Below are 23,099 nucleotides of genomic sequence, written 5' to 3'. Positions count from 1 at the left end.
CGTAATGTAGATGCTGAAGGATTGCATCATTGTCGTTTTGCTTGTTATGATACTGTTCTACAGGCATGCAAGATGTTTCCTCCCCACCAGGGAAGACTGAGTAGAGGTGTAAGAGATCCCTCTATATTGCTTGTTACAACAGCATATGATTGTACAAGTGTCTCAAAAAAGAGGAGGGAGGGAGGTATTGAGGGAAGAAACTAATCAGTTATTTGTGTGAGGACTGAACAATAAGAATGTTCATTGTGATGTTCATACCAGCAAAACTTTGCACAAACTACATAAATTTCTAATGTCATGAGTTAGTTCATTACAAAAATTATCTTACCTATATACAAAAATACCATGCAGCCATTAAAATAATGTTATGGCAAGGTATATACAATTTGAAAAGAAGTTCACAATATATTTTCATAGAAGCAAGTTATAAAACAATACACTCACCATTTGGTGAATAATAAGTATTCATTATAATTACATACAAGGACTGAAAGATTATAAAAAATCTACAATGCTAGTGACAAGTGATCAGATGAGGGATGATTTTTGTTTTTCCTATTTGTGTTTGCTAGAATTTCTTCCATGGCCCTAATTCACTTGCATAACGATGTTTATTTGCTATGACATGTGAGAGACTGTAGGTATCGTGGTGAGCAAGGGACACAGAGCTCCCTTCCTGGAGCTCCCTGGCTTACACAGGCAGCTTCAGTAATGATGAAGAGGGTTCAAATGCTGAGCCTCCCTATAACAATTCCTTGGCTCTGTGAAGCCTTGCCCTGGCCCCAGTCTCTTTCAAGAACCAGCTTTCTACCTGCAGAGTCTTTTGGTATCAAACCATGATCTTTGACTTTCATCTCTTAGACGCCAATCAGAAACCAGCATGATTTCTTACACCAGTCACCTACCTTCCTCTTAGGAGAAAAGAGACACAGAGACCAGCATTTGTAAAACATCTATTAATGGTCAGACAGGGCCATGGGCTTTGTTTACACAGCATCTGGAGCCCCAGCTGAGGCATAGAAAGAAGACCTTATTGTCAGCACTTACAACAGAGTAAAATAGGAGCATACAGTGATTAAATGGTTTGCTCATAGATGCACTGCTAATATGAGAGCTGCTGATCAAAGTTCAATATATGCCTGTACTGAAATGCCACAGTGAAACATTAATTTCTACAATTGATATGTTAATAAAGATAAACAAATGCAGGGCTGGCTCCAGAGTTCCGGGGCTCTCTTTACACAGACCAGTCTGCTCTCCCAGTCACCTGCTAGAACATCTCCATCTGAAATGTCAGACACTGGACCTGAAGCTCCAAACCCTGGGAAGAACTGCTGAGGCTGGAGAAGAAACCCAGGAAAAGGGTTTAACCTGCTTGGCGGCAGCTGGGGAAGCCCAGAAAGGACTCACACTTGACTTCAGGAAGTGGCCCTCTGCCTCTCCTCTCTTTACCAAACAGCATCACAAAAAATGTGTGAATCCTTCCCTCCCCTGGGAAAAACAGCCCTGATACACTTTGTTCCCCTGACGCTGCTCACACAAAGGCTGCTCTTCCCTCAGGATTCCAGCGGTCCTTGCTGGTGTGGACTCAGCCTGTCTACGAAGACTCGGGCTTGTCTTCGCTGAGCTTTTGACCTCTAATCCCCACTACGACTCTGTCCTGATACATAAAAAGACTTACTGAGGTAAGGCTGCCCTGTATGGAAGCTCAGAAGCTTGCCAATTAAGCTATAGTGGAGAATCATCTCAGTGGATAAAAATTAAGATGCATAGATGTGTGTAGAGTATTCTATTTATACCTACAAATTTGCACATATAGATTTTTGTCTTACACAAACATGAAAATTTTCAAAGATTATGAAAACTTGGAGAATAACATACTGACTCCCTCAGACCTATCACCTATCCTCCAGGTGAGGCTGAGACGGATTGATCAGTGAGTTCAGGTGCTGTCAGTCTGACCTATCCATCATCCAGTTCTACATCTACCTTTCACTCTATAGTGTCAGCACCCACTGACAAACACGGCCTACATCCATTTATTTATGGTTTTATAATTCCTTCTGTATTTTAGTTGAAATTCTATAAGGAACTTTCCTTCATTAACATTTCATTAACATCAAATGCAAGGCATATAAGGAAGGCAGAAAAATGCTGAATTCTTTCCCTTTATCATTTTATTGTTTTCAGAATAATGAGTCAGTGCCCTAGGAACTGTGATTGATGAGCAATGAAGTTTTTTCTTTTTGAATTTTATTTTGCTAGTGTCATTAAAAGTCCATGGATGTTTAGTCTCAATGCTCCATGCACCCGGTGCAGACAGGAGATCCTCACTCAGAAGGACCGCAAACTGCTCTCACGGAGGTTCATGTGTGGACCTCTCTGCACATGCGCAGCACCCAGTGAGGTACTGGAGTGAGCACTCCATGAGCTGCTGACACCGCAGTTTGGGTTTGGGCCCTGCTTGCACCCTGACCTCCTGGAGGTCACAGGCATGGGCAGTCTGTGATCGCTGTCGGTGCAGCCTGAATCTGGCTCCTGTGAGTGTTCTGAACTGCCTGGAGACACAGAATCAGGTGGTCCACAAACTGTTCACCCTGCAGTTTGTGCCTGGGTTCGCCTGTATCCTGAACTTCCTGGGGACACAGGTCCACTGGTCCGGGATTGTATCACCAGTACAACCCGATTCTGGGTCATAGGCATGCCCTGCGAGGGGACACTGGATCAGACAGACTGAGATCAGCTGACATCACAGTGCATGTCTGAGATCTGGGAGAACTAGATACACTTCACCATTTGCCAGAAAACCCCATACTAAGCAGTGCATCTCAGCAGACACTGAGGGACAAGCCTGACCACAAGGAAAACTAAGGACACTAGCAGCCTTTGCTGAGCTGCCAGGGAAGAGGGAGACTGAGCTCTCCGCATCTGGAATCAAACATGACAAGACAAAGGGCTAAAACACAATCTCAGACTTCCATACCACTCAGAACAAGTCCAGCAGACATTGACAGAGAAGGACTTGATAAACACACACCTGATTTTGCTGAAATGATTGCAGTGGAAATAAAGAAACAACTTTATCAGGCCATAGAAGAGATCAGATCAGAAATATATAAGAAAATAGAAGGCCATAGGCAATGACCTCACAGATCTAGAGAAAACATTCCCTAAATTCATCTGAAACCAGAAGAGACCCAGAATAGCAAAAGCAATCCTGGGCCACAAGGACAAGTCAGGTGGAACCACAATCCCTGACCTGAAATAATACTACAAACCCACTGTAATAAAATCAACCTGGTACTGGCTAAAAAACAGACCAGAGGATCAGTGGAAGAGATTGGGGGACACAGCCACACTGACAAACACACTCAGCCACCTAATCCTTGATAAAGGGGCCAAACAAACTCACTGGAAGAATGATAGCTTCTTTAATAAATGGTGCTGGAAAAATTGGCTTGCCACCTGCCAAAGACTGAAAATAGACCCAAGTCTATCACCATGCACCAAACTCAAGTCAAAATGGATCACAGATCTCAGTATTCAAACAGAAATACTAAATCTACTGGAAGAGAAAGTAGATAAAAACCCTGAAGACATAAGGGTAAGCAGAGAGTTCATGAACAAAAACCAAACTGCCCGTGAAATACTTCAAAGAATCAACAACTGGAATCTCATCCTACTGAAAATTTCTGCACATCTAAAGAAATCTCCAATAAAGTAAAAAGAAAACCCACGAATTGGAAAAAATTTTAGCTGACTGTCCCCCAGACAAATGTCTTCTATCTAGCACATATGAAGAATTTTAAAACATCAGCCCCCCCAAATTCAAAGACCTAACCCAAAAATGGGCAGCTGAGATGAATACACTCTTCTCAGGTAAGAAAATACAAATGGCAAATAAATGCACAAGAAAATGTTCAAAATCATTAGTCATTTGAGGAATGCAAACTAAAATATTGTGATTTCATCTCACCCCAGTGAGAATGGCTAGCATTAAGAAATTAACCAATAACAAATACTGGCCAGGCTATGGAGAAATAGGAACTCTTCTCCAATACTGGTGGGAATGCAGAGTGGTGAAATCACTGTGGAAATCAGTCTGGAGATTCCTCAGAAAACTAGGTCTAGAGGTCCCATTCAACCCAGCTGTTCCCCTTCTGGGTATTTTCCCAGAAGATCTGAAAACATCATATTACAGTGATATATGTGCACCCATGTTCATAGCAGCCCAATTTGTAATTGCTAAACTGTGGAAGCAACCCAAATATCCATCCACTGAGGATTGGATAAAAAAAATTGTGATACTTTTATATAATGGAATATTACTCAGCTATAAAGAAAGAGAAACTCAAGGCTTTTATAGGTAAATGGTGGCAACTAGAGACCATACTCATAAGTGAAATAAATCAGACCTACATGTGTAAGCATCATATTGCCTCACTAGGGTAAGACCTGAAAAAGTGAATAAAAATTAGGAGGTATGATAGACATTGTGAAACAAAAGGAAAATGCTCAAAAGTAAAGGGTAACTGGGGTGTGGGAAAAGAGAAGGGAAAGAAGGGGAAATTATGTAAGTATGTATAAATAGGATAGCTAAAATAGTGGTATTACTGTCTTCTATTGCTCTACAGAAAGGAACAGTTAATGATTACTTGTTTGATCAATCTTTTATATCTCTGTTTGTTTTCCTGAGAAACCATTTGAAGCTATCAATAAGTAATACAACAACAATGGTTAATTTCCTACAACTTTGTCTGTCACTCTGTTTTGTTTGTATTGTTCTTATGCAATTTTGTAAATGGATGTCTGTGTGTTAATATGTTTTCCTTCTTTTATTTTTTAAAATAAAAAATAATAATAAAAAATAAAAGTCCTTGGATTTTTAAATGCTTTATGAACATATGGAATTATAGCCCTATAATCATTCTCAATAATGCATATCATAAATACATATCATATACAGATGTGAATACATTCTTTAAATGTCACCCTACTCCCTCTCTCCAGAGATAATCCTATATAATCCTTAAATAAAGTTCTCATTACTAAAAGTAACATGAGTAGGTCTGTTTCTTGCAATGTAGGAAGCTGGGCTCACTTTAAAAAGCAATGGCTTCAGACAGAATTTACTCCAGTTCCTAGGAGGCAAGAACTTTGAAAAGGAATATTAATTATTTAACCAGACAGACATGAAGTGGCCAAATTAGGAGCTAAGAAATTAATATACAAAGTTTAGGCTAAACATTACAGAGAGAGAGAGAGAGAGAGAGAGAGAGAGAATTTTTTTAAGGATTAAGAATGAAAATGTGGGAGAATCAGCTTTTTCTGCCCAAAAAGAACCAACAAAGACAGATGTTTGACCTGAGGTAGTTAAATTTTTAAGAACTACCAAGATTTACAATCAGTAATTCTGAGCCAGATGTGGTGGTACACACCTGTAATCCCAGCACTCAGGAGGCTGAGGCAGGAGGATCATTGTGAGTTTGACACCAGCCTGGGCTACAAAGTGAGCTCAAGGCCAGCCTGACCTACATAGCGAGACCCTGTCTCAAAAAGACAAATAAAATAAAATAAAATAAAAATAGAATCAGTAAGTCTGTGCCATAGCCATTTCACTGTTGCAACCAACCAAAACACAACTGTCTTGCAGGAGTAGTCTTAAACAAATTCCTGAACTTTCAGATTCCCCAGCCGTCCCTTCCGTGGCCTTCCCCATCTCAGTGAACTGCAGCCCGCCCCTCCAGCTGCTCAGGCCAGATACCACCTCATGCAGACTATTCTCTCCACATCCCATACTCAGTAGATTCCATGGCCTCTCCTAGAATATTTGATGGGAATCTGACCCCTTCTCACTGCCTTCACCTCAGCCACCCTGGTCCGAGACACTTTTAGGATATTACAAGAACTTCCTAACGGGACTTCCTGATCACCCGCGCCCCTGAAGAGCATAATTCCACTCACCCTTAGGGTGATCCTTGTAAATTTTAGCCGTATCTCTTACACCTCAGATCAAATGTCAATAATGACTTACCCTTTAGAGTAAAAGCAGCTCTGTGCTAGAGCCTGCCAGGCCCTCACGGGTCCTTTTTCACCTCCCTAAACGCAATTTCTTCTGCATTCCAAATATACTCCTGTCCCAAAGCCTTTACACTTACTGTTCCACGTGGAATATTTTTCTTCCAGAGACTTACACGCCTTTTCCCCCTTTCTCTTTCAGGTGTATGCCTAAATATCAGGCTTTAGTTTTTCTTCATAGAAATTATCGATATATAGTATTATATCATTTATTTAGATGTTTATTTTTGTCTCTTCTAATAAAAATCAATGAACATAGGGATTTGAATCTTATTCTGTGCTAGAAACAAGATCTGGTTCATGTAGCCCCTTAAAAAATATCTGTTCAATGAATTTAAAATACACTCATGAACAGTTAATGGTTAAAATTTTTATATTTTGACCAATTTTGCGTGCTTGTATCTGGTAATCTGATCAACTGAGTTGAAGACAACAAAATGCAATGGAACAACCACTAGTGAACTCTTACCATCTTGTCTAGTGAAACTCAGTATTATCTCTAATGTTTTGTTTAATAATTATTATTTTATTCTCTTTAATGGTTTCAACAATCTTCTAGTCTTATATCTGGTAATCTGAGCAACCGTAGTTGAAGATAATAATATGTAATGTAACAACCACTTCTAATTCCTATCATTTTGTTTTGAAACAAAACACTTTTAATGTTCTTGCTTCATTTTGTTTATGTCTGTGATGCTGGTATGTTACTATTGTTCTTTTTTATTATTATTCTCTTTAAAATTAAAAAGAATAAATAAATATAAAATACTGTCATGATCAACACAATATCTATTCCAACCTGCCGCCCCAACTATACAAGCACCACTTTTTAACCTCAGCCCAAAAGTCCTATGGCCAATAAAACATGGAATGTCAGATTTTACTATGTTATTCTTATCAACAGACATTTGAATGAGGTTTGAGAACAATTTTTAATGTACTCTTTCTTATCTTAATAGATGGGGAACACTAACCGCAGTGTCATAGCATATCAGACTTTCATTTTCATTGTAAAATCAAATTGGCAATCCTGCAATAATAAAAAGTTAAAATTATGAGTTGCAGAAGGAACAAACAAAGTCTGATCACTGGGGTTGAGCATTCTCATAGTAACTGCCCATTCTTATCCTGACTAATAGTTTAGACTGTGTTCCTGGAATAGAAACTATCACCACCCTTAGTTACCATACACTGCCCTAGTGGAGAAGGCATCTATCATAAACTATGTGTCTTTGGTCTTAGACTAATTTGCTTTCTTTTACGCTAGCTCAATGATTCTCAACCAGAGGAGAAATGTCAGAACTGACAGAAAAGCCCTTTCATACTACACGTTCCTCAGCCACGTTCTGAGAGATTCTGATCCATGGGCTTCAGCGGGAGAAAAGGAAAATGGATATGGAGCAGCCATAATTTAGGAAAACTCCCAGAGGTTGTGAGATACTCACTGGTTCGGAACCACTGTCGTTGATATGAATGCTAAATGTAATTACTTTGTGAGTCATCTTAGCTAAAGAGGGGAGGGACCTGGGAGGAACCCTCCTCAATGCTCAAGCAATGCTGAAGGACAGAGGAGTCGCATGTTTTCTAATAACCAACATCTCCCAGTTGAAGGAAAGCCAGTGGCCAGCCCACTCCAAGTGAAATGATCCTCTAGTATTCACAGTGATAGAAAAGAGGTTGTCCAAGGAATAGCATTTCTACAACTTATTTGAGCCTTATTCTAACACATATTTTCAAACTAGGTAGGAAACGCCCATTTCTTTATTCCCAAGACTTCTGACCACACTTTGTGACAATAAAATCTCCCAGTTTTCTGCAATCCAAGCCTTCATTTCACTAATTTGTCCCAGGTCCCATGGGGTAGGAAGCACAGCTCCTATATGAAGGAGGCTCTAGGTATCAGAGCTGAGAGTGAGAATAGTTAACTAGGTAACTAGGGTAGCACACAGACAGGGAGGTGGGGAGGCCATGTGAGGGCTTCCTGGAGGAAGTGACATTTTAACCTGAACTTGATGAACATGTAGGAATTAGCTAGGGAATAAGGAGGGCAAGAAAAGGGAAGGAGTAATGCCATAGACGTAGGAGGTAGCACACACAGAGACACAAAGGTGAGCCTACCTGCCTTGTGGGAAAACACAAGTCCAGTGTGGCTGGGGCAGAGATTTCAAGGAGAACAAGAGAAAGTACACTAGAGAGACAGGCTGGGGCCAGCTGATCAAGGACCTTGTAATCTCTGCTAAGGAACATGTGCTTTATATTAATGTTAAACGGAAGCCATCGAAAGGCTTCTAAACACAGGAGGAACTTGACAAATTTTGCATTGTAGGAAAAAGCACCATGACTGTCCTTTAGAGCACAACTACAAAAGAGCCACGCTGGATGTAGGGAGACCAGGTAGGAGGACGCTGTATGCACCCAGCTGAGAGGTGGGGGACTTACACTCCCTTCTTTTGCTCACTCCCTACTGTAATATAAGAGTGAGCACCACAACTTCAGAACAGCTTGAAAGTCCTTCTTACCCAGACAGCAATTTTCTTTTTCATAAATGTTATTGAACAATTATTATCTTCTATATACCGTGTCCAGTGCAGTAGCCAATAGCCATGTGTGACTGCTGAACATTTGAAATGTTGCTAATCTCAGTTGAGACGTACTTTGAATCTCAAATACATACCAAAAATTTGAAGGCTTAGAACAAAATATATAAAATCAATAATTTTTATATGTATTACATGGTGAAATGATAAATTTTAAATATATTTGGTCAGCTAAGATATCTTTTTGATTTCACTTGTTCCTTTTTACTTTTTTAATGTTGCTACTAGAAAACTTTACATGACATATGAGGATCATATTTATAGGTTTAATTATATTTTTATTGGACACAGCTGTTCCAGCTTCTCAGTATCAAGAATACAGCAAATCAAAGCCTCCAGAGCCAGGCATGGTGGTATATTACTGCAATTCCAGTACTGTGGAAGGCTGAGTCAGAAAGATTACAAGTTCAAACTCAGCCTGCACAAGTTAGTGACTTAGCAAGCCCTTGCTTAAAAATTAAAAAATAGGAAATGAGTAGGGATATATTTCAGTATGAAGACCCTGGGTTTAATGCCCAGTACTACAAAAATAAAGAAAGAAAAAACAATGCTCATTCCATTATGAGATCTTACACAGTCCCAAACCAATCATAAAAATCAGGATAAGTATATTCCTTATCATCTCTATAATCAATTCCCTTGTAACTAAGGGCTACCATACAACCTTTGTACCTCAACTGGCACCTGAACTGCCACCAAGGAGTTATTCAAAGGCAAATGCAGCCCCTCAATAATGTCTTTGTACACACGGAAGACCAAAGGGCATCAAAGACCTTGTACAAAGAAAGATCTTCCGTGATTCCAAGAATAACTGGTGAGATAGCCAAGCCATTCCACAGCCCATGAAGTAGAGATGCCCGTATCCAAAGTTGCAATGCCATAGACGTGTTGTAAGTTGTGGTTGTTTCAGCAAAACAGCAGCCTCCACCACATTAAATCAATGGTGTGAATTTGAATTTCATGGTTATGGTCATTTTGTTTCTTTTTTTTAACTTTAATTTTATAGTTGATAAAGATATGAGAGATTTTAATCAGTTTTCTGTCTGAACGTTTTTCAATAATAAAATAGTAAGAATAGTTTTTTAACGCTAGAGATATGCTTCAATATTTTTCCCTTAAAAGAGATCCTCGTATTATTCAAGCTTTACACACCCTGCTGGCTCAGGGGATCCATCTCATTCAGCACATCTTGCCACTCTCCGACCACTCGGGGGCCCACAGTTTGCTACTGTGTGGGAGCACCTGACAGCCTAGTGAACAGCTAGTCTTCCTGTTCCGGCTTAGGAGAAAATCCATGGTAATCCAGGCACCCATTGTAAAGTGAGGCACAGGTTTCAGGGGAAAGACTATAAACCGGGGAGTAATACTCAAAGCATTCAGTGATGGGTGTGCATGAGTACTGCAAATCACGAGATGCTGCCTATAAGCTTCAGCTGTACCACGGTGTTCCTACTGTGGACCATCCTGCATGCTCCAGCTCCACCCCTCCCACACTCGCCCTTCTTCCTCAAGCACGGGAGGGCTCTCAAGAGCTCGCAGCGGTCTTACCCACCACCACACTCCTCAGTTGTCTGCCCCTGTGGTAGCCTTCTCTCCGTATCACTCCTCTTTAGATTTGCAGGCCAGCCTAGCGGAAACGCAAGGGCAAAAGTCCTTCCAGGATGGGAGGTAACAGGAGCCTACTGGAAATTAAAATGATAAATTCTAGAGTCAATATCCTGGCATTGAATCTTAGCTCCCATGACAAGCTTGGATGGGCTAAGGCAAGTTCTCTCTACCTCCATTTTCTTTTCTGTAAAAATGGGCTTAATATTAAATTATTTGTTAGATTTCTGATGGTTGTATTACTGAGAAACTCTTAGAACAATGATTAGCACTCACTGACGGTTAAAATTATTGGGAAACTCAAGAATCTTTCCTTCCAACAGTGGGATAAAATATGGAACTAAAGAGGCCCAAACTCTACAGAAATCCTATCTTCTCTGCCTACAGATTTGTATCCTTAACTTAGAGAAGATTTCATCTCTACTGTTGCAGTTGGGCCACTCAGCACCCTCCTCCAGTTATACCTACCACAGGAGCCTGGGCACGAAAATAGACTCTGGACCACCTACAGCAAGAGATGCACTTGCTAGAAAATGAGAAAAGGGCTTTGCCACAGCCAATACATCACCCGCAAATCCACACATTTGTAGTTGAATCATATGGCGCTCCGGAACTCCACAGCTCAACTCAAAGAGTATTAGGTTTTCCTAGTACAAAATATCTGGGGCCCTGGCTGATTTCAACTACTTTGCAAACAGTATATTCCTGGAATGCAGGAGTCAGACATCATCACTAATGTACCAGTGGATTTGGGCACAACAGATTTAGCCCCCTGGTGTGTCGAAAATCCAGAATCATTGACCTAAAAATCTAAAAGAGTTTGATGTTCCGTATCAGTGGTTCTCACATTTCAAAGTTATTCAAAACCACCTAGGAAATAATGAAAACACACAATCCCAGGCTCTATCCTGTATCATTGAGCCCAAGCCCTTTGTGCTTGTATTATTTCTTCAAGTATTTCTCAATAAATGCTGTTAGCCTTCCACCACTGTGACAAAATACCTGACATCGTAAACTTAGGAGGGAGAAAGGTTCACTTTGGCTCACAGTTTCAGAAGCTTCGGTCTGTGGTTGCTTGGGCCTGTGCCTTAGGCCACGTGGAGGCACAGGACATCATGGCAGGAGTGTGGCAAAGAGGTCTTTTCACCTCATGGCAGCCAAGAAGCACAGAGAAAGACAGAGATGGGGCAGGAGTCCCGATATGTCTTTCAAGGGCATGTCCTAGTGATGAGCTTCCTCCCATCAGGCCCCACGTACCACTTCTCATCAGCACCACAGGCTAAGAAGCAAACCCTCAACACCTGGGCCTAAGGGGACGCATTCAGGATCCGAACTGTAAAAGCCCCCTGCTTCCCAAATGGGAGAACCACTGATCGACTCAGAGAAGGTTCAACTGCCCAAGCCCATGCTAAAATCCAACATTTCAATAACGCCTTCACAGAACAACTCTTAATCACAAGCTCCTCCTTTCAATATTTTCATTAATAAAATCAATAAAAACATAAAAGTACTAATCATATTTAAGTAATGCCATCTACGTACACCGTGGCATTTCAAAAAGGTATTTGCATAAGTTTATTTTAGACTTGGGGATTCTTACAGCTCTCATATTATCTCACTATTGCTGAAACTATACTGTAAAGTTATGATGTGAAGACATTTAATTAACTTTTAATTAAAATGGCTCCAGGAAGAAAACTATAAATAGCACATTTATCTTCACTGTGCTTTCCTTAGAAGACACAGAAGGGGATCTATGGATGGAAAACACAATGAAGCATACTGTCATCTCCAGGAACACAGACACAAGATTTTCCATAGTAATGGGCTAGTGCAGCAATTCCCAGCAATTTAGTCCAGAATTCCAGGAATCCATCACCTGGGTTCTGCCAAGCATCTTTTAAGGACCAGAAATGACCAGTGTAATAATATTTCAGACTCTAACAGATTGAGGTTAGAAAGTTCCTAACTTAATAGGAGGCTATATTCTGACACACTGTCTTTTTCTTGACATAGAATATTTTTATTACACTGCTTTTACTGATATTTTACCTTTAATAATTGGATAATTATTGACATTTCAACTCAATAATCTAAACATTTTAGGACATGATCCTTACAAATAATTTTAATTGAATTTTGAAATTAAATTTTAAATGAACTACTATAACAATACTGTTGAAAAATGGATCCTTTTTGATTTGTAATGCAATTGAGCCTAGATGACAATGACACTGATAATAGCTAGAACGTGATCCATGGTCCAAAAGTAAAATTGCGTACACCACAGCACAATGTGATGGATGGCTGTATGGTCCTGAGAAAGCAAGAGGATAGGAAGGAGGGGGCACAGACCCCCAGTCCTGCAGGCTGGGTTTTGCATGCTGGCCTCACCTCAGATTTGCAAAATCTCCTTCCAGCTGTTCAGTCACCAAATCACCCTACATTTATCTCATTCTCTCACACACTACAATCAATTCAACTACAAATCACACTATTAAGCTGCATGTTTAAAATAGTTCCAAGACCCAGTCACCCTCTCCATTCCACTACCATGGACTTCCACCCTACCATCCACCATCTTTTACCTAAATAATTACACAACAGTCTTTAAATGATTCTCCATGCTACTTCATGTAAGTTGGATCATGGCATGGTTCTTTCTGTTCATGGATGCTCATTCTACTCTGAGTAACAGCCCAAGTCCCTACCAAGACCTTCAGAGCCCTGTGAATTCTATACTCCAGCCCCAGGCCCACCCAGCACTCACATCCCAACACGACCCTGTGCTTACTGCTTCCAATGCCTGGAACCGCCTCCCCACTCCAAGGAGCTGGGGCACTTGCTTAGGAACATTCAAGTGTTTCCTTCTCAGTGATTCCTGTGGATTTTTTGTTGTTGTTGTTGTTGTTGTTTGTTTTCTTTCTGGTACAGGGAATCGAACTCACGACCTTGCGCTTGCCAGGCAGGTGCTGTGCCACTAAGCTAAATTCCCAGCCCCTGATTCCTGCGGATTTTATAGCTACTCCTCTCATGTATACGTAAAAAAATCTGGCAGACATTAACAAACTAGTAATAGCAGAGAATTCAGTAGAAGTGATACTGGTTTGGGAGCAGGATTCTTTTTTACATTTCTTTACATTTTTATTATAAAATAATTAGTAGTAACTAATATTATGTTAATGCTGACTGAGTAGGTATCCAGTAAAATCGTTAAACTTAACAGTTGTGGAGTTTCATAGCTTATCTAAGCTTTATATGTTTAGTGGGATTTTTATGGACCAGCATGGGAAGAGCTCTAGACATTGGGTATTTACCTTATTTCTTGAGGAAAAAGAATTGCTCACTCCAGCCTGTAACAAGTCCTTTTGGCCTCTACGAGTCTCCGCCCTTCTGCTGACTCTGTCTCCCTGTCTGGTGGCTCCACTGAACACCCAGCCAATTCCTGTAGAGCTCAGCTCCAGCCCGGTGTATGGTAAGAAGGTAGCACAATGGCTCCAGGATGGTTCATCTTACTTTTTTTTTTTTGGTATCAGGAATCGAACTCAGGACCTTGCGCTTGCCAGTCAGGTGCTTGTGCCACTGAGCTATATCCCCTGCCCCATCTTCCTTGAGACCTGAGGCACAGCAAGCCACTCACTCATGTGTCTGGGCATTTGGGAACCCAGCGTTTCCAAGGCCCAGCCTAGAAATGTGTGAAGTGCCAGCAAGAGATGCCCTCTGTCTGGAAAGCAATGCTCTCAGCTTTGTGCTTAAAAGTCACAGCGAGCACCCACGTGCACTAGAGGCCAGGTATGTACTCCTTGCCTCAAAGTGAAGTCAGGATTTACGGGGAATATCCAAGCTCAAAACCAGGGTTTTCCCTATAGAAATTAGTAGGTGACTAAAGGGGGAAACGTGCCACACGGAGCACTAAACTATGAGTACGGGCACCTATGTTCCCCCACTAACTGTGACGTACTGTTTAAGTTGCCTCTGCAGAATGAAGGAACAGAGCGGAATGATGACTAATGATACTTCCCGCCCGTCACAGCCTTTTGACAATCACTGCAATGCACTGAATTCTTACCAACTGTCAGATTCTTGCTCAGCATCACCTAACGTCCCTTATGACACCTTCATCACCCCAAGAACCCACTTAAGTAAGTATTATAGAGAAAATTAGCGCTCAAAAGTAGTTGACAAACTAGATCAAAGCAATGCTTTGGTTAGTTGACACATCTGGAACTCAGACCCCTGCTTGTTCAGTTTTAACTCCTACTTCCTCCAAATATGGAGCCCTTTGTGCAGAGAGGAGTCTGGAGCGCTATAATGCACAGCCCCCGCCCATCAGCAGGAAATTCTCTGAGGGTGAGCGGCACGTACCCGCCCAGCCGATCACTATGCCTCGGTGATTGCCTCAGGTATTAGTTAGTCATGTCCCTCTGATGAGTCTGACCCTGCAAGTGCCATGTGAATCACTCCGACCCCTGTCAAAAATAGTGACGTAACACAGTCAGGAGAGCCACAGTGATAAAGAGATTTGGATTATTATTCCGGAAATGATGGTTCTCGGGGTGGGCTGGGCGGAGTCTGGGCACCAACCTGGGCTCCATGACATAGGCGGAGCTTTATGAAACTCTCGTTGGTGGTAGCTGTTCCACGGAGAAACCAAGAGGAGGATGGTCGACCGAAGAGTATTCTGGGATAGTCACAAAGGAGACGAACAAGACAATGCAGACAACGTGGTTCCCGCCCCTCACCTCTCCAGGCAAAGCGATTTAAAATGCCCCACTTTGTCTGCAGATTTTTACATTTTATTTTGCAGGCACACAGCTCCAACTGGCACCCAGGTGTTGCTTTTTAGAAAGGAACATTTCTCAGGCTTCAGTGTGTGGCTTCCAGTTCGTAGCCAAGTGGTCTATCGAGAGGCTGTATAACTCAAAACAAATGTAGACGTCCCCGCCTTTGCAGCCAGGTGGCTCGTATTAAGAGTGCTTGCCTGGAGAACTCGGGCACGTGTAGGAAGGAGCTCAGCTCAGGACCAGGGCTCAACAGGCTCGAAGGGCACTCCGAGGATCACTATGTAGTAAAATAGTGATCTCCAAAGATATTTGGAAACATTACTTTACCCAAAATTAGATAGGTTGTTTTTCATTTCATTGTGGTGAAGGATTTGCTTGTTACTTACTTTAAGACATGCTAGGGCATCTGTTTGACCTTAGAACCCTCTTCTCCACTGAGCATCCAGTAGCAACAGGGTTTTGAGGATCTCACACCGGAAAAAATCTGCTCCACGACATCCCAGCTTTAAAATAAGAGCTGGCTTTTTACTTTTAACATTGGGACAGAAATTAAATGTAGGCTTTTCAGACCATGAGACAAAGTCAAGGATATTATATAGGTACTTAGATAGAAGAGAGAAAACAATATTTCAGATAGCTAGCTTTCAAAAATATTTTTAATTCTACAAAATTTCTGCAAATATTTAAAATTCAGAATAAAATTATCATAATTGGGCACATACTTTTTGCAATACAGGACTATTAATTAGAAGATTGAAATTCTTTGTTGGAGGGGCAGCATTTTGTCTGACTGAGGCTTGTAATTAATCTTCCCTATTATTATAGAAAAAATGTAATATATCTATATTTTTCTAACCACTAGGTTACAGCATGTCAGAGCTGGGGTGGACTTTATAGAACCATTGTTTTGAGGCTTTCCTAAAGATGAGGAAAGCAAAGACCAGATTTCTGAGACCTCTGCCGCCCTCTCACGGTGTCTCACAGCCATAGGGAAGATAGCCCGTCTTGGCTTGCGGTCACACAGCACTTGTCTTGGGAGGCCTGCAAGTCTTGTGGGAGAGCTACCTAGAGGCTGCTTATCTTCTTCAGTGTTGTCAGTACCTTTAAGCACTAAAAACACCCACATGCACAGGAGCCTCTTTTAAGAGGTCACGTTTTATCTGTGGCTAGATACGAGTGGCTCCATCTGGCTTTGCCCAGTAAAGCACTGTAAAGCACCGTTGCTCATTATTGTTACGTCATCCTTATGTACAAGATAGTCTGTCACCTGGATTGTATGTACCGTAAGGACAGAGGTATTACCTTAATCACCTTTCTGTCCTTGGTACTTACAGCAGATTTAATAATTTATTCCTGCTCCAATGCATAGACCTTCACCTGCCTCTTCATTACCCCGTCCCTTCTTATTTCCCCACCCCTCCTTCAATCTCTCACTTATCACCTCCATCCTTCTCCTTTATTTATATTTTCTTACTTATACACATCTGAGCTTCATGAAACAACACTTCTGCTGTCTGGCTCACTATCGTTATTTCTTAGTCCCTTGGTCAATATCTAACAGATAGTAGGTACTCCATAAAAATATGTTAAATAAACAAATTCCTTCCACCAGGGGTCCTCACCCTTTTTCTCACTGTGCTCATTTAATACAACAAATATTTGTTGAATAAGAAAAATTAAGACTGAATTAATCTTCCCTCTAGATTTAAGTCAAAACTGTGTTTTGGATGAAATATTTTATCTGTGGCTAGAAGCACAGAGACAAAAACTTGGTAAAATAACCAGGAAAAATCAAAGGCAAACCAGTGTTGCTATTGGGTATGTGCAAGGTTACCTGGCTTGCCAATTTTTTTGCATTTTAGTTTATGCTGCTTTAAACCAGTGCCCCAAAATTACAGCCTTTCACCAGCTGGCACATAAATTTTTGACTTTAAAACCACTTTATTTCAAGCTTGATAAATAGCTTTTGTCACTAGGTAGAGTAATTAAGGGAGCAGTATTGGCCGTCACCAGGCTCGGCTGACATTACTTCCGTTTCAGTGTTTTGTTACCTGCCTGATGGATTTGGCAGAGCTCATAGAAAGACTCAGGGCTGAGTTATGTACATTCTCTCCTGGCAGGAGCTGTGTCAGGAAGATGTATCACCCCCTCTCTATGGAGCAGCCTCTGTTGTCCAAGAACCATAGCAAGCATGCCTGGCACAAGTGCCCAAACCCCTCTCTTCATCTGTTCTGTTGCTGACAGTGGATGGCTACCAAGTGAAAGTGATGGATATTCCCTAGCTGAGGTCTTCATTCTGCTTGACCTCCCCAGTTTGTTCTAGCCTTACACTCCAATATGATGTTTTATTAATAATTCAATATAAATTTCTAAACAAATGTTTCAGTGCTCTGGCACTGCTGTCTTGTACAAGTGAGGAGAAAAAAATTCAAAGGACTTTGCAAAGTGCATTTCAAGAAAAAGGGAGAAAACCAGGGGTAATCATAGACTCTAAAAGTTAAGAGTACTAGCGAGTTTGGCTGCGTCATTATATACATGAAACATGAAGTGATTTTTTTTATGATTGCTCAGTTAATCAGCGGTGGAATGGCTATGCATATGCAGTCATGCCTTGCCGAACAAGTTGACACGGTCTTACAAATGTGTTGTTAAGTGGTTTGATGCTTGTGCAAATATCATAATGTACTTGCATAAAAGTAAGATTAGTCACTTGACATGGCTGTTTAATGAAATCAAGAGAAGTTAAAATACAAGCAGTATGTATTACATGCTGCCAATGTAACATAGCAGTAAACTATTTTTTAGTAGAACAGGTATATATCCAGAGCAAGATTCCTAGATCACACCACTATATTATTCTAAAATTTATTAGAAACCACTATACTATTTTCTGGAATGGCTAACATATTTTACTATAAATATGGTAGACGTGCTTATTTTCTATACGACAGTTTATTGAATTTCACCCCGCTAGTGCACAAGAATTCAAATGTCTCCACATCTTCACTAACACTTGTTATTTTCTTCTTTTTTTCTGTTGTAGTTTTGTAGTAGCCATCCTAATGGGTGCGAGGTGTTATCTCATTGTAGTTCTGATTTGTACTTTCCAAACACTTATGATACTAAGCATCTTTTTTGTGTGGTTATTGATGAAAGCTCCCTTTTTTAAACAAAATTGTGCATGCACTTTATATAATAAATTGTATAGCTTATCCTTTCCCTTTATACCTGGAATTTCCTCAGTGGTCAAGATTAAACTCTACTAAATCTATGTGAGCATTTTCAATATTCCAGTCCTGCCAGACATTTTCCATCTGAAATATTTCTTCCTTTCATTTCAGAATGGCTACAAAGTCTGTATCCATGAGGCTAATTATTTATTCATTATGTACCATGAAACTCAATTTAAAAAATTGACAGTGTACATAAAAGAAAATATTCAAAATACCATGGGGGAGATATATAGAAAAAATTTTATCAGAAAGTATGTTCCTCCACACTATCTCAAAATATAGTAGCTTGTGGATACCTATCACTCTGCAGACCACATTTGTTTTTTATGGACATGTGTCTCATTCACAAAAGTGGAAACTCTCTGAAGCTTTGATTTTAAGACTCAATGGCCATCAAAGACATATTACTGGAATTTCCTCAAGATGAGTGGGTTTGCTACCGTAAACACGCAGGAATTTTCGCAGGAATATGATTCTGGACAATTTCAAGTGGTGGATCAGTCCTCATAAGGACCTGAGCTTTGAAAATGGAAAAGCTCATGAAAAATGTACTTTGTGAAGACTTTGGACTTTACTCTGTGGATGCTGAACAAACTTGAAGTCTCACTTGAAGGAATGACTTCAGGTTTACAAACATTCAACAAATATTTATGACGTACCAGCTAGACATCAGACCTTGGTCTAGGCACAGAGGGTGCATCAGTAGCCCTGACCTTGTAGTGTTTACATCCTCAAAAGAGAGTGATGAAAGGTGATAATAAGTGTCTAATATCTAGTATGTTATAAACTGGTGAGTGCTGTGGAGAAACAGCAGGGAAAGAAAAATCTGAAGTGCTAGAGAAGGCGGATGGAATGCTGTCTCTCAGCTTTTATTATTAAATTGGGGAGCCAGAGAGGAACACTGACAAAGTGACATTTCACCAAGGACTTGAAGGAGATGAGTAGGTTAACCATGAGAACAGCAGAGACGATCAGTTTAAAGCCCATGAAGAGGACCGTGCCTGATATCTTTAAATAGTTATAAATGAGAAACCCAGGGAAACTGTAATAGAATAAGAAGAGAATAGTTGAAAAAAATAGAGTCAGACAGCACCAGATGAGATCTCACACGGCCTTGTAGTGCTTTGACTATTATTCTGAATGAGATAGGATGACATAATCTTTCACATGAAGAGTTAACATGTGCACAAGGGAAACACAGGGGAATAGCTTGATTTGAATTATGTTTTAAAGGATAACTCCCACTTGAAAATAGACTATGGTGGTTGTGGTGGAGGAGGAAGAAGAAAAGGATGAGTTAGAAGCCGGAAGAGAGCAGACTTTTGCAGTTTTCCAAGTGAGTATATATTTAAAAATCACTCTGGAGATCATGGGGAGACAAATGTAAAAATTAAGACAGAAAAGGTCAAAATTAGTTAGAAGCCTATTACAATAGTTCATCCATGAAATAGCTAAGAACTTCAACAGTACTGACATGCAGCTATGGTCGTTTATATTAAAACACAAGTCAATTTTACAGAAAAGATAAATAAAATGATTGTAGCAAAAATTTCCAACAAAACAAATCTAAACATTAACCTATTAGAAGGTATGTCGCGATACTGCCAGCATACAGAAATAGTTATGGTACATTTATCCCATGAATCTAACCCCACACTCTGTTATAATAGAAAATTTTAGACTTTTCACTAATGCAAGAAGGATTAATTGCTATTGGTACTATTTCTCCCTAGATAATTAGAAAACTGGAGAAAATATATAAATAGTTTTTCAAGTATTAGGCACCAGGCAGCCCAGGACTTTGATATCCAAGAGAAGGGAAGTGATGAGTGAATGCTATAATCCCACCAGTTTACTATGTAGACATATTTTCAAGGCTGCAACCCAGAGAGGAGAAATTCAGATAAAACCTGGCAATCTCATTGAGTTGAAGAGGCAAAGATCATTGTTTAAACATTCTACAGTGAATAAAACATGGAGGTCAGAAGACTGTAGAGGAAGGAGTTAAACAGAAAACTTGAGAGTTCCAAAGAGATTCAAAATTCCCATCAAATCTGTGGCTAAATTTTAATCTGCAGATGCCTGGAGCAAAACTCCATGGGACTAGGGAAAGAACTACTAGAATGCAATGAGTGAAAAACTCCCTAGAAATCATGTAGCAACAAGAATTCAATTCCTATAACTTAGAGGGGAGAAACTTTAAAACATACCGAGCACTGAGTAAAATCTTCAAAAGAGTCATACCTTAGTAGTGAGGAGTAAATTAGCCCCAGAGTATATAATGCTCTGGACCTGCCATTAAAAAAAAATTAGCAGCAAACAGCAAATGGATCAAACTGATTCACAAGTGCAAGAACAGGGTCTAACAGCTCTTACAGCAATATAGTAATATCCATTTTTATGCAACAGAAAGATCAGTCTCTGGCACCAATAAAAAGTTACCAGGCATATGACAAAGAAGACTATGACCCTTAATCAGCAAATCCTGCCTATCAATAAAAAGAGAAACAGAAGTGACAGAGATGATAAAATTTGCATTAAATGACATTAAAACAGCAGTTATAGGTCATGAATATTTTCATTGATGTGAAGAAAGTTTTTTTTAAGTCAATTGGAACTTCTGGGGATTAAAAAAGTGCAATAAATGAAATGAAATGTGCATTGAATTGGTTTGCAGCCAATAAGACACCGAAGAAGAAAATGTCAGTGACATGTGAGTGAAAATATCTCAGATGTAGCAAAGAAAACTAGCCAACATCATACACACAGAAAACGACTAAAAAATAATAGTGAACTGACTTCCAGTTTGGGAAAGACGAAAATTGACAGATCAAGAGACTAAGAGATCCTCAAACAATAAACTCAAAACATCATGCTCAGACACTTTGTAGTCAAATTGCACCAGAGAAAAATGATACACTATGTACAGTGACAACTGTTTAAATAACCTCAAATTTCTAATCAGAACTTGAGAAAGTCAGAATAGACTGGAACAATATCTCCTTTTTTACAAGCATTTAACATATCTTGATCATTTTCTATCTCATTACTATCCTTTCTTTTTTCTCTTCTCTCACTGATCCCCTTCTCTGTCTCTGAAAGTCCCTCCTAATTTCCTGCCTGCCTGTCTTTATTTGGTTTCTCAAATCAGAGAAAATATATTTAATTTTCTGACTCTAGCTTATTTTGTTTAATGTAATGGTCTCCAGTGCCATTTATTTTCCTGCAAATTAAATGATTTTACTCTTCTTTAAGGCTGAATAATTCCATTGTGTACACATACTACGTTTTCTTTACCCATTTATTTGTTGACAGCATAGCTATTATGAATTGCACTAATACAAAGATAAATGTATATGCATCTACAGTATGCTCACTTTAATTTGGAAGGTGGGGGTTATATCCAGGAGTAATATAGCTGGATCAAATGGTAACTTGAGCAATCTCCATACTGATTTCCATAGTGGTTGTACTAATTTACATTCCCATCAACAGTGTAAGAGGATTCCTTTTCCCCTGCATCCTCATCAGCATTCAGGGACAAAGGATGAAAAAGTAATTGGGGTCTGTTATGTGCATGTATGAACTCCACAAAAACGGAAACAATAAGTACTGCAAACATGTACAAAGAAATAAAAGGAAAATGATAAATAGATGGGTGGAGGGGAAAGAGGGTGAAGGGAAAGGATGAAAAAAGGAATTAATGTATTGTGAACATATACCAATTTCCCACAAGGAATGGAAACAATTAATAAACAAACATAAAAAATAAAAATAAATTTTTAAAAATATTCATGATAGCCATTCTGAATGTGATGAGATGGAATTTCAATGTAGCTTTAATTTTCATTTTTCCACTGGTTGAAGATGTTGAGCATGTTTTTTATATGCTTATTGACTATTTGTAATTTTTTTCAGAAGTGTCTACTCAATTTATTTGTCCACCTTTTAATTGGGTTAGTATTTGTCTAAATAAAATCATCATAAAATAAAATTTACTCTAAAATAAAATCATTCTAAGATAAAGGAGAGCAAGGAATGTGTTTCTATTGCACTTACTAAAACATAAATTCTTCTGAAAGTACTTCAGGATAAAAAAAAAGAGAAAAATATGGAATTTCAGGAATGAAATAAGAATAATAATAATGTGGGCAAAAATAAAAATCATTTTTATGCCCTTACATTCTTAAATATATAAGAAAAATATATTTTAAAAGAACCATTAAAAAGCTACAGAGCTGATAAATTAATTCAGTGATACAAATTCAAGATCAGTACACAAGTATTTCTCTATATCTTATAAAAAAACTAAAATTGTAATAGCAAAGGATAGCACTTATAATAGTATCAAAAACATGAAATAACTATGAATATACTTAACAAAATATATGTGTGACTTCTATAATGAAAACTACAAAACATTGCTGAGAATTAACTATGATTTAAATCAGTGGAGAACCATACCATGCTCATATATCAGAATACTTAATGCTATTGATCAATTCTCACTGAATTGAGACAATTTACATTCATGCACGGCATGTTAAAATATGAGCAAGAATTTTTAAATTGCAAATCTGATTTTGAAATTTACATGAAACTTAGAATACCCAAAACAACTCCGAAAGAGTAAGGGATGCATATCATCAGGCTGCAGAATTTAGTATAAGATTACAGTAATTTGGAAAACATGGCATTAGTATAATGATTGACAGATAGACCAATAGAACAGAGAATTCAGAAATATACACATACACATATAGTTAATTTACTTTCAACAAAGCTGCTAAGATAATTCAAAG

The sequence above is a fragment of the Chinchilla lanigera genome, unplaced genomic scaffold (assembly GCF_000276665.1).
Source record: "Chinchilla lanigera isolate Chin_1 unplaced genomic scaffold, ChiLan1.0 scaffold00047, whole genome shotgun sequence".
Taxonomy (NCBI): Eukaryota; Metazoa; Chordata; class Mammalia; order Rodentia; family Chinchillidae; genus Chinchilla; species Chinchilla lanigera.
The sequence above is the reverse complement of the archived record's forward strand: the minus strand, read 5'-3'. Positions refer to the sequence as shown.